Genomic DNA, 21,491 nt, shown 5'->3' with positions numbered 1-21,491 from the left:
GAGGTCCAAAGTTGGGGTCGGGTGACCCTACCATCCCCCTTATTTAATTCATAGCAAAGTCCCTACGGCAAAGCTTTTGTCAACACTAGGTACACTCGTTAGGCAATTGTCTAAGCTTGCCTGGACCCAAAGACCCAGGTGGGTAAAGTTACGGAACTTTTTATTTTGAGGTCCAAAGTTGGGGTCGGGTGACCCTACCATCCCCCTTATTTAATTCATAGCAAAGTCCCTACGGCAAAGATTTTGTCCACACAAGGTACACTCGATAGGCAATTGCCCAAGCTTGCCTGGACTTAAAGACCCAAGTGGGTAAAGTTACGGAACTTTTTTTTTAGGTCCAAAGTTGAGGTCTTGTTACCCTACCTTTCCCCTTATTTAATTCATAGCAAAGTGCCTACGGCAAAGCTTTTGTTCTCACTAGATACATTCGATAGGCAATTGCCTAAGATTGCCTGGACCCAAAGATCCAGGTGGGTAAAGTTACAGAACTTTTTTTTTAGGTCCAAAGTTGGGGTCGGGTGTCCCTACCATCCCCCTGATTTAAGTCATAGCAAAGTCCCTACGGCAAAGCTTTTGTCCATACTAGGTACACTTGATAGGCAATTGTCTAAGCTTGCCTGGACCTAAAGACCCAGGTGGGTAAAGTTACGGAACTTTTTATTTTGAGGTCCAAAGTTGGGGTCGGGTGACCCTACCATCCCCTTTATTTAATTCATAGCAAAGTCCCTAAGGCAAAGCTTTTGTCCACACTAGGTACGTACACTCGATAGGCAATTGTCTAAGCTTGCTTGGACCCAAAGACCCAGGTGGGTCAAGTTACAGAACTTTTTTTTCAGGTCCAAAGTTGGGGTCGATTGACCCTACCTTCCCCCTAATTTAATTCATAGCAAAGTCCCTAAGGCAAAGCTTTTGTCCTCACTAGATACACTCGATAGGCAATTGTCTAAGCTTGCCTGGACCCAAAGATCCAGGTGGGTAAAGTTATGGAACTTTTTTTTTGAGGTCCAAAGTTGGGATCTGGTGACCCTACCATCCCCCTTATCTATTTCATAGCAAAGTCCCTCTGGCTAAGCTTTTGTCCACACTAGGTACACTCGATAGGCAATTGCCTAAGCTTGCCTGGACCTGAAAAACCCAGGTGGGTAAAGTTACGGAACTTTTTTTTTAGGTCCAAAGTTGGGGTCTAGTGACCCTACCTTTTCCCTAATTTAATTCATAGCAAAGTCCCTAAGGCAAAGCTTTTGTCCTCACTAGATACACTCGATAGGCAATTGCCTAAGCTTGCCTGGACCCAAAGATCCAGGTGGGTAAAGTTACGGAACTTTTTTTTTATGTCCAAAGTTTGGGTAGGGTGACCCTACCTTCCCCCGTATTTAATTCATAGCAAAGTCCCTACGGCAAAGATTTTGTCCACACTAGGTACACTCGATAGGCAATTGCCCAAGCTTGCCTGGACTTAAAGACCCAAGTGGGTAAAGTTACGGAACTTTTTTTTTAGGTCCAAAGTTGGGGTCTTGTTACCCTACCTTTCCCCTTATTTAATTCATAGCAAAGTCCCTACGGCAAAGCTTTTGTTCTCACTAGATACATTCGATAGGCAATTGCCTAAGATTGCCTGGACCCAAAGATCCAGGTGGGTAAAGTTACAGAACTTTTTTTTAGGTCCAAAGTTGGGGTCGGGTGTCCCTACCATCCCCCTGATTTAATTCATAGCAAAGTCCCTACGGCAAAGCTTTTGTCCATACTAGGTACACTTGATAGGCAATTGTCTAAGCTTGCCTGGACCCAAAGACCCAGGTGGGTAAAGTTACGGAACTTTTTATTTTGAGGTCCAAAGTTGGGGTCGGGTGACCCTACCATCCCCTTTATTTAATTCATAGCAAAGTCCCTAAGGCAAAGCTTTTGTCCACACTAGGTACGTACACTCGATAGGCAATTGTCTAAGCTTGCTTGGACCCAAAGACCCAGGTGGGTCAAGTTACAGAACTTTTTTTTCAGGTCCAAAGTTGGGGTCGATTGACCCTACCACCCCCCTTATTTAATTCATAGCAAAGTCCCTACGGCAAAGCTTTTGTCTGCACGAGATACACTCGATAGGCAATTACCTAAGCCCTATCCCCACTTTGGACCTCCAAAAAAAAAAGTTCCGTAACTTTACCCACCTGGATATTTGGGCCCAGGCAACCTTAGGCAAGTGCCTATCATTTGTACCTAGTGGGCAAAAAGCTTTGCCGTAGGGAAAATTTTATGAACGAAAGAAGGGGGATGGTAGGGTCATCCTACCCCCACTTTGGACCTCCAAAAAGAAAGTTCCGTAACATAATGTTACGTTTCGATGTACATTACAACAAATTAATAATAGTACTCAGGACGTTGGACGTGCCAGTATGTTATGGCCATAACATGCCTATTTACATGACATCAGAATTAATCCACGCCCAGGACGTTAGATTTGCCAGTCTTCTATGGTCATAATATGACTTTTAAATTGATATTAGAATTAATCCACGCTCAGAACGTTGGATGTGCCAGTCTTTTATCGCCATGATACGACAATTTAGATGACAACAGAATTAATCCACGCTCAGGACGCTAGATGTGCCACTCTTTTTTTTACCATAATATTATTTTTCAATGTACATAAGAATTAATCCACGCTCAGGACGTTGGATGTGTCAATCTTCTATGACCATAATATTACTTTTCAATGTACATAAGAAATAATCCACGCTCATGACGTTGGATGTGCTAGTCTTCTTTAGTCGTAATATTACTTTTAAGTTGATATTATAATTAATCCACGCTCAGGACGTTGGATGTGCCAGTCTTTTATCGCCATAATATGACAATTTAGATGACATCAGAATTAATCCACGCTCAGGACGTTGGATGTGCCACTCTTTTTTACCATAATATTACTTTTCAATGTACATTAGAATTAATCCACGCTCAGCACGTTGGATGTGCTAGTCTTCATTAGTCGTAATATTACTTTTTAGTTGATATTATAATTAATCCACGCTCAGGACGTTGGATGTGCCACTCTTTTTTACCATAATATTATTTTTCGATCTACATTAGAAATAATCCACGCTCAGGACGTTGGATGTGCCAGATTTCTAAAGTCGTAATATTACTTTTTAGTTGATATTATAATTAATCCACGCTCAGGACGTTGGGTGTGCACGTCTTTTATCGCCATAATATGACAATTTAGATGACAACAGAATTAATCCACGCTCAGGAAGTTGGATATGCCACTCTTTTTTTACCATTATATAACTTTTCAATGTACATTAGAAATAATCCACGCTCAGGACGTTGGATGTGCCAATCTTCTATGACCATAATATCTCTTTTCAATGTACATAAGAAATAATCCACGCTCAGGACGTTGGATGTGCCAGTCTTCTTTAGTCGTAATATTACTTTTTAGTTGATATTATAATAAATCCACGCTCAGGACGTTGGATGTGCCAGATTTCTAAAGTCGTAATATTACTTTTTAGTTGATATTATAATTAATCTACGCTCAGGACGTTGGATGTGCCAGTCATTTACCGCCATAATATGACAATTTAGATGACATCAGAATTAATCCACGCTCAGGACGTTAGATTTGCCAGTCTTCTATGGTCATAATATGACTTTTAAATTGATATTAGAATTAATCCACGCTCAGAACGTTGGATGTGCCAGTCTTTTATCGCCATGATACGACAATTTAGATGACAACAGAATTAATCCACGCTCAGGACGCTAGATGTGCCACTCTTTTTTTTACCATAATATTATTTTTCAATGTACATAAGAATTAATCCACGCTCAGGACGTTGGATGTGTCAATCTTCTATGACCATAATATTACTTTTCAATGTACATAAGAAATAATCCACGCTCATGACGTTGGATGTGCTAATTTTTTTTTAGTCGTAATATTACTTTTAAGTTGATATTATAATTAATCCACGCTCAGGACGTTGGATGTGCCAATCTTCTATGACCATAATATCTCTTTTCAATGTACATAAGAAATAATCCACGCTCAGGACGTTGGATGTGCCAGTCTTCTTTAGTCGTAATATTACTTTTTAGTTGATATTATAATAAATCCACGCTCAGGACGTTGGATGTGCCAGATTTCTAAAGTCGTAATATTACTTTTTAGTTGATATTATAATTAATCTACGCTCAGGACGTTGGATGTGCCAGTCATTTACCGCCATAATATGACAATTTAGAAATTTAGATGACATCAGAATTAATCCACGCTCAGGACGTTAGATTTGCCAGTCTTCTATGGTCATAATATGACTTTTAAATTGATATTAGAATTAATCCACGCTCAGAACGTTGGATGTGCCAGTCTTTTATCGCCATGATACGACAATTTAGATGACAACAGAATTAATCCACGCTCAGGACGCTAGATGTGCCACTCTTTTTTTTTACCATAATATTATTTTTCAATGTACATAAGAATTAATCCACGCTCAGGACGTTGGATGTGTCAATCTTCTATGACCATAATATTACTTTTCAATGTACATAAGAAATAATCCACGCTCATGACGTTGGATGTGCTAGTCTTCTTTAGTCGTAATATTACTTTTAAGTTGATATTATAATTAATCCACGCTCAGGACGTTGGATGTGCCAGTCTTTTATCGCCATAATATGACAATTTAGATGACATCAGAATTAATCCACGCTCAGGACGTTGGATGTGCCACTCTTTTTTACCATAATATTACTTTTCAATGTACATTAGAATTAATCCACGCTCAGCACGTTGGATGTGCTAGTCTTCATTAGTCGTAATATTACTTTTTAGTTGATATTATAATTAATCCACGCTCAGGACGTTGGATGTGCCACTCTTTTTTACCATAATATTATTTTTCGATCTACATTAGAAATAATCCACGCTCAGGACGTTGGATGTGCCAGATTTCTAAAGTCGTAATATTACTTTTTAGTTGATATTATAATTAATCCACGCTCAGGACGTTGGGTGTGCAAGTCTTTTATCGCCATAATATGACAATTTAGATGACAACAGAATTAATCCACGCTCAGGACGCTAGATGTGCCACTCTTTTTTTTTACCATAATATTATTTTTCAATGTACATAAGAATTAATCCACGCTCAGGACGTTGGATGTGTCAATCTTCTATGACCATAATATTACTTTTCAATGTACATAAGAAATAATCCACGCTCATGACGTTGGATGTGCTAGTCTTCTTTAGTCGTAATATTACTTTTAAGTTGATATTATAATTAATCCACGCTCAGGACGTTGGATGTGCCAGTCTTTTATCGCCATAATATGACAATTTAGATGACATCAGAATTAATCCACGCTCAGGACGTTGGATGTGCCACTCTTTTTTACCATAATATTACTTTTCAATGTACATTAGAATTAATCCACGCTCAGCACGTTGGATGTGCTAGTCTTCATTAGTCGTAATATTACTTTTTAGTTGATATTATAATTAATCCACGCTCAGGACGTTGGATGTGCCACTCTTTTTTACCATAATATTATTTTTCGATCTACATTAGAAATAATCCACGCTCAGGACGTTGGATGTGCCAGATTTCTAAAGTCGTAATATTACTTTTTAGTTGATATTATAATTAATCCACGCTCAGGACGTTGGGTGTGCAAGTCTTTTATCGCCATAATATGACAATTTAGATGACAACAGAATTAATCCACGCTCAGGAAGTTGGATATGCCACTCTTTTTTTACCATTATATAACTTTTCAATGTACATTAGAAGTAATCCACGCTCAGGACGTTGGATGTGCCAATCTTCTATGACCATAATATCTCTTTTCAATGTACATAAGAAATAATCCACGCTCAGGACGTTGGATGTGCCAGTCTTCTTTAGTCGTAATATTACTTTTTAGTTGATATTATAATAAATCCACGCTCAGGACGTTGGATGTGCCAGATTTCTAAAGTCGTAATATTACTTTTTAGTTGATATTATAATTAATCTCACTCAGGACGTTGGATGTGCCAGTCATTTACCGCCATAATATGACAATTTAGATGACATCAGAATTAATCCACGCTCAGGACGTTAGATTTGCCAGTCTTCTATGGTCATAATATGACTTTTTAATTGATATTAGAATTAATCCACGCTCAGAACGTTGGATGTGCCAGTCTTTTATCGCCATGATACGACAATTTAGATGACAACAGAATTAATCCACGCTCAGGACGCTAGATGTGCCACTCTTTTTTTTACCATAATATTATTTTTCAATGTACATAAGAATTAATCCACGCTCAGGACGTTGGATGTGTCAATCTTCTATGACCATAATATTACTTTTCAATGTACATAAGAAATAATCCACGCTCATGACGTTGGATGTGCTAGTCTTCTTTAGTCGTAATATTACTTTTAAGTTGATATTATAATTAATCCACACTCAGGACGTTGGATGTGCCAGTCTTTTATCGCCATAATATGACAATTTAGATGACATCAGAATTAATCCACGCTCAGGACGTTGGATGTGCCACTCTTTTTTACCATAATATTACTTTTCAATGTACATTAGAATTAATCCACGCTCAGCACGTTGGATGTGCTAGTCTTCATTAGTCGTAATATTACTTTTTAGTTGATATTATAATTAATCCACGCTCAGGACGTTGGATGTGCCACTCTTTTTTACCATAATATTATTTTTCGATCTACATTAGAAATAATCCACGTTCAGGACGTTGGATGTGCCAGATTTCTAAAGTCGTAATATTACTTTTTAGTTGATATTATAATTAATCCACGCTCAGGACGTTGGGTGTGCACGTCTTTTATCGCCATAATATGACAATTTAGATGACAACAGAATTAATCCACGCTCAGGAAGTTGGATATGCCACTCTTTTTTTACCATTATATAACTTTTCAATGTACATTAGAAGTAATCCACGCTCAGGACGTTGGATGTGCCAATCTTCTATGACCATAATATCTCTTTTCAATGTACATAAGAAATAATCCACGCTCAGGACGTTGGATGTGCCAGTCTTCTTTAGTCGTAATATTACTTTTTAGTTGATATTATAATAAATCCACGCTCAGGACGTTGGATGTGCCAGATTTTAAAGTCGTAATATTACTTTTTAGTTGATATTATAATTAATCTACGCTCAGGACGTTGGATGTGCCAGTCATTTACCGCCATAATATGACAATTTAGATGACATCAGAATTAATCCACGCTCAGGACGTTAGATGTGCCACTCTTTTTTTTTTTTATCATAATATTACTTTTCAATGTACATTAGAATTAATCCACGCTCAGGACGTGGGATGTGACAATCTTCTATGACCATAAAATTACTTTTCGATGTACATTAGAAATAATCCACGCTCAGGACGTTGGATGTGCCAGATTTCTAAAGTCGTAATATTACTTTTTAGTTGATATTGTAATAAATCCACGCTCAGGCCGTTGGGTGTGCAAGTCTTTTATCGCCATAATATGACAATTTAGATGACAACAGAATTAATCCACGCTCAGGAAGTTGGATGTGCCACTCTTTTTTTACCATTATATTTCTTTTCAATGTACATTAAAATTTAATCCACGCACAGGACGTTGGATGTGCCAATCTTCTAGCTATGACCATAATATCACTTTTCAATGTACATAAGAAATAATCCACGCTCAGGACGTTGGATATGCTAGTCTTCTTTGGTCGTAATATTACTTTTTAGTTGCTATTATAATTAATCCACGCTCAGGACGATGGATGTGCCAGTCTTTTACCGCCATAATATGACATTTTAGAGGACATCAGAATTAATCCACGCTCAGGACGTTGGATGTGCCACTCTTTGTTACCATAATATTACTTTTCAATGTACATCAGAATTAATCCACGCTCAGGACGTTAGATGTGCCACTCTTTTCTATCATAATATTACTTTTCAATGTACATTAGAATTAATCCACGCTCAGGACGTTGGATATGACAATCTTCTATGACCATAAAATTACTTTTCGATGTACATTAGAAATAATCCACGCTCAGGACGTTGGATGTGCCAGATTTCTAAAGTCGTAATATTACTTTTTAGTTGATATTGTAATAAATCCACGCTCAGGCCGTTGGGTGTGCAAGTCTTTTATCGCCATAATATGACAATTTAGATGACAACAGAATTAATCCACGCTCAGGAAGTTGGATGTGCCACTCTTTTTTTACCATTATATTTCTTTTCAATGTACATTAAAATTTAATCCACGCACATGACGTTGGATGTGCCAATCTTCTATGACCATAATATCACTTTTCAATGTACATAAGAAATAATCCACGCTCAGGACGTTGGATGTGCTAGTCTTCTTTAGTCGTAATATTACTTTTTAGTTGCTATTATAATTAATCCACGCTCAGGACGTTGGATGTGCCAGTCTTTTACCGCCATAATATGACAATTTAGATGACATCAGAATTAATCCACGCTCAGGACGTTGGATATGCCACTCTTTGTTACCATAATATTACTTTTCAATGTACATTAGAATTAATCCACGCTCAGAACGTTGGATGTGCCACTCTTTTTTACCATAATATTACTTTTCAATGTACATTAGAATTAACCCACGCTCAGGACGTTGGATGTGACAATCTTCTATGACCATAATATTAATTTTCGATGTACATTAGAAATAATCCACGCTCAGGACGTTGGATGTGCCAGATTTCTAAAGTCGTAATATTACTTTTTAGTTGATATTGTAATTAATCCACGCTCAGGCCGTTGGGTGTGCAAGTCTTTTATCGCCATAATATGGCAATTTAGATGACAACAGAATTAATCCACGCTCAGGAAGTTGGATGTGCCACTCTTTTTTTACTATAATATTTCTTTTCAATGTACATTAAAATTTAATCCACGCACAGGACGTTGGATGTGCCAATCTTCTATGACCATAATATCACTTTTCAATGTACATAAGAAATAATCCACGCTCAGGACGTTGGATGTGCTAGTCTTCTTTAGTCGTAAAATTACTTTTTAGTTGCTATTATAATTAATCCACGCTCAGGACGTTGGATGTGCCAGTCTTTTACCGCCATAATATGACAATTCAGATGACATCAGAATTAATCCACGCTCAGGACGTTGGATGTGCCACTCTTTTTTACCATAATATTACTTTTCGATGTACATTAGAAATAATCAATGCTCAGGACGTTGAATGTGCCAGATTTCTAAAGTCGTAATATTACTTTTTAGTTGATATTATAATTAATCCACGCTCAGGACTTTGGGTGTGCAAGTCTTTTATCGCCATAATATGACAATTTAGATGACAACAGAATTAATCCACGTTCAGGAAGTTGGATGTGCCACTCTTTTTTTTACCATAATATTTCTTTTCAATGTACATTAAAATTTAATCCACGCACAGGACGTTGGATGTGCCAATCTTCTATGACCATAATATCACTTTTCAATGTACATAAGAAATAATCCACGCTCAGGACGTTGGATGTGCTAGTCTTCTTTAGTCGTAATATTACTTTTTAGTTGCTATTATAATTAATCCAATAACAATATCACCAATGGACAGATGACTCCAGTTGTAGATATAAAATGTGTGTATTAGGGTCCTTCATCCTGAAAAAGTTGACATTGTTGTCAGAAAATGTAAGATTTAATTATGCCTGCTCTGTGTTAAAGTCATATGAAACGAGTGAAACGAGTGAAACGAGTGAGTGGTGAAAAATATGTTTATCCAATTCTTTTACCAATGCATGTATATATCATAAACTTAGTCCTCTGTACACGATGTTCTCATTTTTTACACAAATATAACGTATGATCGTCAAATTTTTTTCTCTCTGTTATGATTAAACAAATATGGCTGCTCATTAAATGCCGTGTTTTGAAGCCGAAGTTTACTGATTGTCACCTTATAGTAAACAAATAACAAAAAGCATGGGTATTGAGCACTTGTTTAACATGTACAATCAGAGAATTGTTTATTTTAATGACAGATCTATGCGTATTGCGACCAACAGATTTTTACGAGGAGGGTTACGCTCAGGTCACTATGCATACGGAAAACATGTCGGCGGGAAGCAATTAAAAATAAGTGAACTTCTTCTGAAAGTGGACAAATTTTTCCTCAGAAAAAAGTATATGTACATAAGTTGTATAATGAAAACTATCCATTTAGTTATAAATAACATATGCATATTTTATTTTTTAATTTGAGGTTTCTTATGACTTTAAGAAACATCAGATCTCCACTGGAAGTGGGCACTATATTGCATTTACCTTGTTTGTCAGTCAGTGTTCGTCCAATAAATATTTCAATCACACTTTCATCACATTCTACTGAACAAAATCTTGTTGTTTGCCAATACTTTCAATTTTGATGACACCGCAACTGAAAGTTTGGGGGCATATTGTTTTACCCCTGTTCCTCTGTCTGTCTGTTTGTCAGTCTGTCCAATTCCAATTATGGGTATATAGTTATTTGGCATAACATCTCCAACAGTTTAAATCCTAGGAAGTTTTCACTTTGCTCTCTGTTTGTACATATATTGAAGATGTGCATGTGGTCTAGGTTTTAATTTTTATTCATATTTGCATTTTTTGTAGTATATCCTTGCATAAGAGGTGTCTAGTGTTTCGGAAAACCATACTTTTTTTATCTGGTTCTTAAATGTTAGATCTATGGCAAATTTGTACAAAGTGCACACTTACTAATGTATACTTAGCTTGCTAATTTCAAAACTTTATTCTGTTATTTGGATTGAAATAGAAGATCCAATTGATTTTTGTCAAGCCTTCGACTTTAGTCGAAAAAGCGAGACATAGCGATCTTACATTCCGTCGGCAACCACAAATATTCACTCTGTTATTTGAAATTTTAATAACTTTCTTAAACTAAACTGGATTTCTACCAAACTTGGACAAAAGCTAGTTTATGATCACAACATAGTATCCAGAAGTAAATTTTGTAAAAATAAAATTCGATTTTTTCTGTACTTTAATTAAATGGACTTAGTTTTTCTGCCAGGAAACAATGCATTCACTCTATGGTAAAAGTTTTTAAATTTTAAATAACTTTCTTATACTGTTTTGGATTTGTAACAAACTTGGACAGAAGCTTGTTTATGATCAACAGCTCATATCTGGAAAGAAATTTTGTTAAAATTTTGTACCTGACTGTGTATCCGTATTTTACTTATAAATGGACTTAGTTTTTCTTCCAGTTAACATTGCATACAGTCTGCAGTTAAATTTTTAAAAACTTTTATTAGATTCATAAACTATCCTGGATTTTTACCCAACTTGGACAGAAGCTTCTTACAATCATGACAATCAAAAGATAGTACCAAGAGAAGTAAACAATTTTATTGATTTTTTTCCATATTTTTGTTGGGCCTGCAATTAACAGCAAAAGTAGGCGAGACACAGGGTTCTACGGAACCCTTACAAATTTTTGTGGTATTTAAGCAAAATTTACAATTGAGATGATACTAAACTTGATAAAATTGTTTTAATACTGTCCTGGAGGGGGGCAAGGGGGGTCCCAATAACAGCAAAACAGCAAATTGATTTGGCTCATAACAGATAACAAGGAATTAAAATGGACAAAAACAGATAACAGTAAATGAAATATTAAAATAATTCGGTCTTTGACAAATCAGTATTTCTTATTACGGATATAATCCTTTGTAATGCATTCCATTTTTTATGACTATGTTTTTAGTATTAATTTATGTATCTAGAATGTGTTTAAATTACTACTCAATATATTATAATATTTTTTATACGCTCGTTTACGGAACGTATTATGGTATACTGTTGTCCGTCTGTTGTCAACATGTCGGACATTAACTCAAAAAATCTTTAACCATTTGCATTAAACTTTGGGAAATTGTTTATATCTATTGACGTGAGCTCCCTTTTTTTTTTTTTTTTTTTATAAATTTTAGATTTTAAATTTCTGGGTAATGGGTTTTTATTCAATAAAATTGGTGTTTTTTTTTCAGTTTTCTGATAATATCTCAAAAATGCTTTCACAAAGCAAGGAATTTTGGTGAATTGTTTATATCTATTAACATGAGGTAACTTTCAATTTTTATAAATTTTAGATTTTACGTTTCCGGGTTTCCGGGTTTTATTAATCAAAAAGGGGTGATTTTCCAGTTTTCAGACATTAACACAAAAATGTTTTCAGCAGTTCTCATGAAACGTTGGTGTATTGTTTATAAATATTGACTGAAGCTCCCTTTGTTGCTAATAAAAAAGTGACCTAAAAGAGTTTGAATATTCTGACTTTTTCTAAATGACCATTTAATTTGAGGTTTTTGATTGTACCACTTGGTACAATCAAAAACCTCAGCTGATTAAAAATTGTTCAAATAAGGCCTTTGAAAATAGTGGAATAAATTGCTTTGAGAGTGTCAAAATTCGTTCGAAGTACTTGATAAATTGCATGCTTATAATTGGTGCTTTTGATTTTTCTACCCTATATACCACTTTGCCTCATAGTTTTATTAAGAAAAATTCACACACCTCATTAAATGGTCATTTAGAAAAAGTCAGAATATTCAAACTCTTTTAGGTCACTTTTTTATTAGCAACAAAGGGAGCTTCAGTCAATATTTATAAACAATACACCAACGTTTCATGAGAACTGCTGAAAACATTTTTGTGTTAATGTCTGAAAACTGGAAAATCACCCCTTTTTGATTAATAAAACCCGGAAACCCGGAAACGTAAAATCTAAAATTTATAAAAATTGAAAGTTACCTCATGTTAATAGATATAAACAATTCACCAAAATTCCTTGCTTTGTGAAAGCATTTTTGAGATATTATCAGAAAACTGAAAAAAAAACACCAATTTTATTGAATAAAAACCCATTACCCAGAAATTTAAAATCTAAAATTTATAAAAAAAAAAAAAAAAAAGGGAGCTCACGTCAATAGATATAAACAATTTCCCAAAGTTTAATGCAAATGGTTAAAGATTTTTTGAGTTAATGTCCGACATGTTGACAACAGACGGACAACAGTATACCATAATACGTTCCGTAAACGAGCGTATAAAAAATATTATAATATATTGAGTAGTAATTTAAACACATTCTAGATACATAAATTAATACTAAAAACATAGTCATAAAAAATGGAATGCATTACAAAGGATTATATCCGTAATAAGAAATACTGATTTGTCAAAGACCGAATTATTTTAATATTTCATTTACTGTTATCTGTTTTTGTCCATTTTAATTCCTTGTTATCTGTTATGAGCCAAATCAATTTGCTGTTTTGCTGTTATTGGGACCCCCCTTGCCCCCCTCCAGGACAGTATTAAAACAATTTTATCAAGTTTAGTATCATCTCAATTGTAAATTTTGCTTAAATACCACAAAAATTTGTAAGGGTTCCGTAGAACCCTGTGTCTCGCCTACTTTTGCTGTTAATTGCAGGCCCAACAAAAATATGGAAAAAAAATCAATAAAATTGTTTACTTCTCTTGGTACTATCTTTTGATTGTCATGATTGTAAGAAGCTTCTGTCCAAGTTGGGTAAAAATCCAGGATAGTTTATGAATCTAATAAAAGTTTTTAAAAATTTAACTGCAGACTGTATGCAATGTTAACTGGAAGAAAAACTAAGTCCATTTATAAGTAAAATACGGATACACAGTCAGGTACAAAATTTTAACAAAATTTCTTTCCAGATATGAGCTGTTGATCATAAACAAGCTTCTGTCCAAGTTTGTTACAAATCCAAAACAGTATAAGAAAGTTATTTAAAATTTAAAAAACTTTTACCATAGAGTGAATGCATTGTTTCCTGGCAGAAAAACTAAGTCCATTTAATTAAAGTACAGAAAAAATCGAATTTTATTTTTACAAAATTTACTTCTGGATACTATGTTGTGATCATAAACTAGCTTTTGTCCAAGTTTGGTAGAAATCCAGTTTAGTTTAAGAAAGTTATTAAAATTTCAAATAACAGAGTGAATATTTGTGGTTGCCGACGGAATGTAAGATCGCTATGTCTCGCTTTTTCGACTAAAGTCGAAGGCTTGACAAAAATCAATTGGATCTTCTATTTCAATCCAAATAACAGAATAAAGTTTTGAAATTAGCAAGCTAAGTATACATTAGTAAGTGTGCACTTTGTACAAATTTGCCATAGATCTAACATTTAAGAACCAGATAAAAAAAGTATGGTTTTCCGAAACACTAGACACCTCTTATGCAAGGATATACTACAAAAAATGCAAATATGAATAAAAATTAAAACCTAGACCACATGCACATCTTCAATATATGTACAAACAGAGAGCAAAGTGAAAACTTCCTAGGATTTAAACTGTTGGAGATGTTATGCCAAATAACTATATACCCATAATTGGAATTGGACAGACTGACAAACAGACAGACAGAGGAACAGGGGTAAAACAATATGCCCCCAAACTTTCAGTTGCGGTGTCATCAAAATTGAAAGTATTGGCAAACAACAAGATTTTGTTCAGTAGAATGTGATGAAAGTGTGATTGAAATATTTATTGGACGAACACTGACTGACAAACAAGGTAAATGCAATATAGTGCCCACTTCCAGTGGAGATCTGATGTTTCTTAAAGTCATAAGAAACCTCAAATTAAAAAATAAAATATGCATATGTTATTTATAACTAAATGGATAGTTTTCATTATACAACTTATGTACATATACTTTTTTCTGAGGAAAAATTTGTCCACTTTCAGAAGAAGTTCACTTATTTTTAATTGCTTCCCGCCGACATGTTTTCCGTATGCATAGTGACCTGAGCGTAACCCTCCTCGTAAAAATCTGTTGGTCGCAATACGCATAGATCTGTCATTAAAATAAACAATTCTCTGATTGTACATGTTAAACAAGTGCTCAATACCCATGCTTTTTGTTATTTGTTTACTATAAGGTGACAATCAGTAAACTTCGGCTTCAAAACACGGCATTTAATGAGCAGCCATATTTGTTTAATCATAACAGAGAGAAAAAAAATTGACGATCATACGTTATATTTGTGTAAAAAATGAGAACATCGTGTACAGAGGACTAAGTTTATGATATATACATGCATTGGTAAAAGAATTGGATAAACATATTTTTCACCACTCACTCGTTTCACTCGTTTCACTCGTTTCATATGACTTTAACACAGAGCAGGCATAATTAAATCTTACATTTTCTGACAACAATGTCAACTTTTTCAGGATGAAGGACCCTAATACACACATTTTATATCTACAACTGGAGTCATCTGTCCATTGGTGATATTGTTATTGGATTAATTATAATAGCAACTAAAAAGTAATATTACGACTAAAGAAGACTAGCACATCCAACGTCCTGAGCGTGGATTATTTCTTATGTACATTGAAAAGTGATATTATGGTCATAGAAGATTGGCACATCCAACGTCCTGTGCGTGGATTAAATTTTAATGTACATTGAAAAGAAATATTATGGTAAAAAAAAGAGTGGCACATCCAACTTCCTGAACGTGGATTAATTCTGTTGTCATCTAAATTGTCATATTATGGCGATAAAAGACTTGCACACCCAAAGTCCTGAGCGTGGATTAATTATAATATCAACTAAAAAGTAATATTACGACTTTAGAAATCTGGCACATTCAACGTCCTGAGCATTGATTATTTCTAATGTACATCGAAAAGTAATATTATGGTAAAAAAGAGTGGCACATCCAACGTCCTGAGCGTGGATTAATTCTGATGTCATCTGAATTGTCATATTATGGCGGTAAAAGACTGGCACATCCAACGTCCTGAGCGTGGATTAATTATAATAGCAACTAAAAAGTAATTTTACGACTAAAGAAGACTAGCACATCCAACGTCCTGAGCGTGGATTATTTCTTATGTACATTGAAAAGTGATATTATGGTCATAGAAGATTGGCACATCCAACGTCCTGTGCGTGGATTAAATTTTAATGTACATTGAAAAGAAATATTATAGTAAAAAAAGAGTGGCACATCCAACTTCCTGAGCGTGGATTAATTCTGTTGTCATCTAAATTGCCATATTATGGCGATAAAAGACTTGCACACCCAACGGCCTGAGCGTGGATTAATTACAATATCAACTAAAAAGTAATATTACGACTTTAGAAATCTGGCACATCCAACGTCCTGAGCGTGGATTATTTCTAATGTACATCGAAAAGTAATATTATGGTCATAGAAGATTGTCACATCCAACGTCCTGAGCGTGGGTTAATTCTAATGTACATTGAAAAGTAATATTATGGTAAAAAAGAGTGGCACATCCAACGTTCTGAGCGTGGATTAATTCTAATGTACATTGAAAAGTAATATTATGGTAACAAAGAGTGGCATATCCAACGTCCTGAGCGTGGATTAATTCTGATGTCATCTAAATTGTCATATTATGGCGGTAAAAGACTGGCACATCCAACGTCCTGAGCGTGGATTAATTATAATAGCAACTAAAAAGTAATATTACGACTAAAGAAGACTAGCACATCCAACGTCCTGAGCGTGGATTATTTCTTATGTACATTGAAAAGTGATATTATGGTCATAGAAGATTGGCACATCCAACGTCATGTGCGTGGATTAAATTTTAATGTACATTGAAAAGAAATATAATGGTAAAAAAAGAGTGGCACATCCAACTTCCTGAGCGTGGATTAATTCTGTTGTCATCTAAATTGTCATATTATGGCGATAAAAGACTTGCACACCCAACGGCCTGAGCGTGGATTTATTACAATATCAACTAAAAAGTAATATTACGACTTTAGAAATCTGGCACATCCAACGTCCTGAGCGTGGATTATTTCTAATGTACATCGAAAAGTAATTTTATGGTCATAGAAGATTGTCATATCCAACGTCCTGAGCGTGGATTAATTCTAATGTACATTGAAAAGTAATATTATGATAGAAAAGAGTGGCACATCTAACGTCCTGAGCGTGGATTAATTCTGATGTACATTGAAAAGTAATATTATGGTAACAAAGAGTGGCACATCCAACGTCCTGAGCGTGGATTAATTCTGATGTCCTCTAAAATGTCATATTATGGCGGTAAAAGACTGGCACATCCAACGTCCTGAGCGTGGATTAATTATAATAGCAACTAAAAAGTAATATTACGACCAAAGAAGACTAGCATATCCAACGTCCTGAGCGTGGATTATTTCTTATGTACATTGAAAAGTGATATTATGGTCATAGCTAGAAGATTGGCACATCCAACGTCCTGTGCGTGGATTAAATTTTAATGTACATTGAAAAGAAATATAATGGTAAAAAAAGAGTGGCACATCCAACTTCCTGAGCGTGGATTAATTCTGTTGTCATCTAAATTGTCATATTATGGCGATAAAAGACTTGCACACCCAACGGCCTGAGCGTGGATTTATTACAATATCAACTAAAAAGTAATATTACGACTTTAGAAATCTGGCACATCCAACGTCCTGAGCGTGGATTATTTCTAATGTACATCGAAAAGTAATTTTATGGTCATAGAAGATTGTCACATCCCACGTCCTGAGCGTGGATTAATTCTAATGTACATTGAAAAGTAATATTATGATAAAAAAAAAAAAAGAGTGGCACATCTAACGTCCTGAGCGTGGATTAATTCTGATGTCATCTAAATTGTCATATTATGGCGGTAAATGACTGGCACATCCAACGTCCTGAGCGTAGATTAATTATAATATCAACTAAAAAGTAATATTACGACTTTAAAATCTGGCACATCCAACGTCCTGAGCGTGGATTTATTATAATATCAACTAAAAAGTAATATTACGACTAAAGAAGACTGGCACATCCAACGTCCTGAGCGTGGATTATTTCTTATGTACATTGAAAAGAGATATTATGGTCATAGAAGATTGGCACATCCAACGTCCTGAGCGTGGATTACTTCAAATGTACATTGAAAAGTTATATAATGGTAAAAAAAGAGTGGCATATCCAACTTCCTGAGCGTGGATTAATTCTGTTGTCATCTAAATTGTCATATTATGGCGATAAAAGACGTGCACACCCAACGTCCTGAGCGTGGATTAATTATAATATCAACTAAAAAGTAATATTACGACTTTAGAAATCTGGCACATCCAACGTCCTGAGCGTGGATTATTTCTAATGTAGATCGAAAAATAATATTATGGTAAAAAAGAGTGGCACATCCAACGTCCTGAGCGTGGATTAATTATAATATCAACTAAAAAGTAATATTACGACTAATGAAGACTAGCACATCCAACGTGCTGAGCGTGGATTAATTCTAATGTACATTGAAAAGTAATATTATGGTAAAAAAGAGTGGCACATCCAACGTCCTGAGCGTGGATTAATTCTGATGTCATCTAAATTGTCATATTATGGCGATAAAAGACTGGCACATCCAACGTCCTGAGCGTGGATTAATTATAATATCAACTTAAAAGTAATATTACGACTAAAGAAGACTAGCACATCCAACGTCATGAGCGTGGATTATTTCTTATGTACATTGAAAAGTAATATTATGGTCATAGAAGATTGACACATCCAACGTCCTGAGCGTGGATTAATTCTTATGTACATTGAAAAATAATATTATGGTAAAAAAAAGAGTGGCACATCTAGCGTCCTGAGCGTGGATTAATTCTGTTGTCATCTAAATTGTCGTATCATGGCGATAAAAGACTGGCACATCCAACGTTCTGAGCGTGGATTAATTCTAATATCAATTTAAAAGTCATATTATGACCATAGAAGACTGGCAAATCTAACGTCCTGAGCGTGGATTAATTCTGATGTCATCTAAATTGTCCTATTATGGCGGTAAATGACTGGCACATCCAACGTCCTGAGTGAGATTAATTATAATATCAACTAAAAAGTAATATTACGACTTTAGAAATCTGGCACATCCAACGTCCTGAGCGTGGATTTATTATAATATCAACTAAAAAGTAATATTACGACTAAAGAAGACTGGCACATCCAACGTCCTGAGCGTGGATTATTTCTTATGTACATTGCAAAGAGATATTATGGTCATAGAAGATTGGCACATCCAACGTCCTGAGCGTGGATTACTTCTAATGTACATTGAAAAGTTATATAATGGTAAAAAAAGAGTGGCATATCCAACTTCCTGAGCGTGGATTAATTCTGTTGTCATCTAAATTGTCATATTATGGCGATAAAAGACTTGCACACCCAACGTCCTGAGCGTGGATTAATTATAATATCAACTAAAAAGTAATATTACGACTTTAGAAATCTGGCACATCCAACGTCCTGAGCGTGGATTATTTCTAATGTAGATCGAAAAATAATATTATGGTAAAAAAGAGTGGCACATCCAACGTCCTGAGCGTGGATTAATTATAATATCAACTAAAAAGTAATATTACGACTAATGAATTCTAGCACATCCAACGTGCTGAGCGTGGATTAATTCTAATGTACATTGAAAAGTAATATTATGGTAAAAAAGAGTGGCACATCCAACGTCCTGAGCGTGGATTAATTCTGATGTCATCTAAATTGTCATATTATGGCGATAAAAGACTGGCACATCCAACGTCCTGAGCGTGGATTAATTATAATATCAACTTAAAAGTAATATTACGACTAAAGAAGACTAGCACATCCAACGTCATGAGCGTGGATTATTTCTTATGTACATTGAAAAGTAATATTATGGTCATAGAAGATTGACACATCCAACGTCCTGAGCGTGGATTAATTCTTATGTACATTGAAAAATAATATTATGGTAAAAAAAAAGAGTGGCACATCTAGCGTCCTGAGCGTGGATTAATTCTGTTGTCATCTAAATTGTCATATTATGGCGATAAAAGACTTGCACACCCAACGTCCTGAGCGTGGATTAATTATAATATCAACTAAAAAGTAATATTACGACTTTAGAAATCTGGCACATCCAACGTCCTGAGCGTGGATTATTTCTAATGTAGATCGAAAAATAATATTATGGTAAAAAAGAGTGGCACATCCAACGTCCTGAGCGTGGATTAATTATAATATCAACTAAAAAGTAATATTACGACTAATGAAGACTAGCACATCCAACGTGCTGAGCGTGGATTAATTCTAATGTACATTGAAAAGTAATATTATGGTAAAAAAGAGTGGCACATCCAACGTCCTGAGCGTGGATTAATTCTGATGTCATCTAAATTGTCATATTATGGCGATAAAAGACTGGCACATCCAACGTCCTGAGCGTGGATTAATTATAATATCAACTTAAAAGTAATATTACGACTAAAGAAGACTAGCACATCCAACGTCATGAGCGTGGATTATTTCTTATGTACATTGAAAAGTAATATTATGGTCATAGAAGATTGACACATCCAACGTCCTGAGCGTGGATTAATTCTTATGTACATTGAAAAATAATATTATGGTAAAAAAAAAGAGTGGCACATCTAGCGTCCTGAGCGTGGATTAATTCTGTTGTCATCTAAATTGTCGTATCATGGCGATAAAAGACTGGCACATCCAACGTTCTGAGCGTGGATTAATTCTAATATCAATTTAAAAGTCATATTATGACCATAGAAGACTGGCAAATCTAACGTCCTGAGCGTGGATTAATTCTGATGTCATCTAAATTGTCATATTATGGCGGTAAATGACTGGCACATCCAACGTCCTGAGCGTAGATTAATTATAATATCAACTAAAAAGTAATATTACGACTTTAGAAATCTGGCACATCCATCGTCCTGAGCGTAGATTTATTATAATATCAACTAAAAAGTAATATTACGACTAAAGAAGACTGGCACATCCAACGTCCTGAGCGTGGATTATTTCTTATGTACATTGAAAAGAGATATTATGGTCATAGAAGATTGGCACATCCAACGTCCTGAGCGTGGATTACTTCTAATGTACATTGAAAAGTTATATAATGGTAAAAAAAGAGTGGCATATCCAACTTCCTGAGCGTGGATTAATTCTGTTGTCATCTAAATTGTCATATTATGGCGATAAAAGACGTGCACACCCAACGTCCTGAGCGTGGATTAATTATAATATCAACTAAAAAGTAATATTACGACTTTAGAAATCTGGCACATCCAACGTCCTGAGCGTGGATTATTTCTAATGTAGATCGAAAAATAATATTATGGTAAAAAAGAGTGGCACATCCAACGTCCTGAGCGTGGATTAATTATAATATCAACTAAAAAGTAATATTACGACTAATGAAGACTAGCACATCCAACGTGCTGAGCGTGGATTAATTCTAATGTACATTGAAAAGTAATATTATGGTAAAAAAGAGTGGCACATCCAACGTCCTGAGCGTGGATTAATTCTGATGTCATCTAAATTGTCATATTATGGCGATAAAAGACTGGCACATCCAACG

At 35.1% G+C, this 21,491-nt stretch overlaps 1 protein-coding gene across 1 annotated transcript in view; it reads right to left on the bottom strand.

Annotated features, from left to right (window-relative positions):
- LOC139491879 (uncharacterized) overlaps positions 1-15,360 on the bottom strand; it is a 38,318-nt gene extending 22,958 nt beyond the window's left edge. Inside the window, exon 1 of the mRNA XM_071279798.1 lies at positions 15,264-15,360. The gene's annotated coding sequence lies outside the window, so the exon portion shown is untranslated. The remainder of the gene's footprint in view (positions 1-15,263) is intronic.
- Positions 15,361-21,491: the final 6,131 nt, after the last annotated feature.

The sequence above is a fragment of the Mytilus edulis genome, chromosome 1 (genome assembly GCF_963676685.1).
Source record: "Mytilus edulis chromosome 1, xbMytEdul2.2, whole genome shotgun sequence".
NCBI lineage: Eukaryota > Metazoa > Mollusca > Bivalvia > Mytilida > Mytilidae > Mytilus > Mytilus edulis.
Note: the sequence above shows the minus strand (reverse complement) of the source record. Positions and strands in the feature narration are given on the sequence as shown.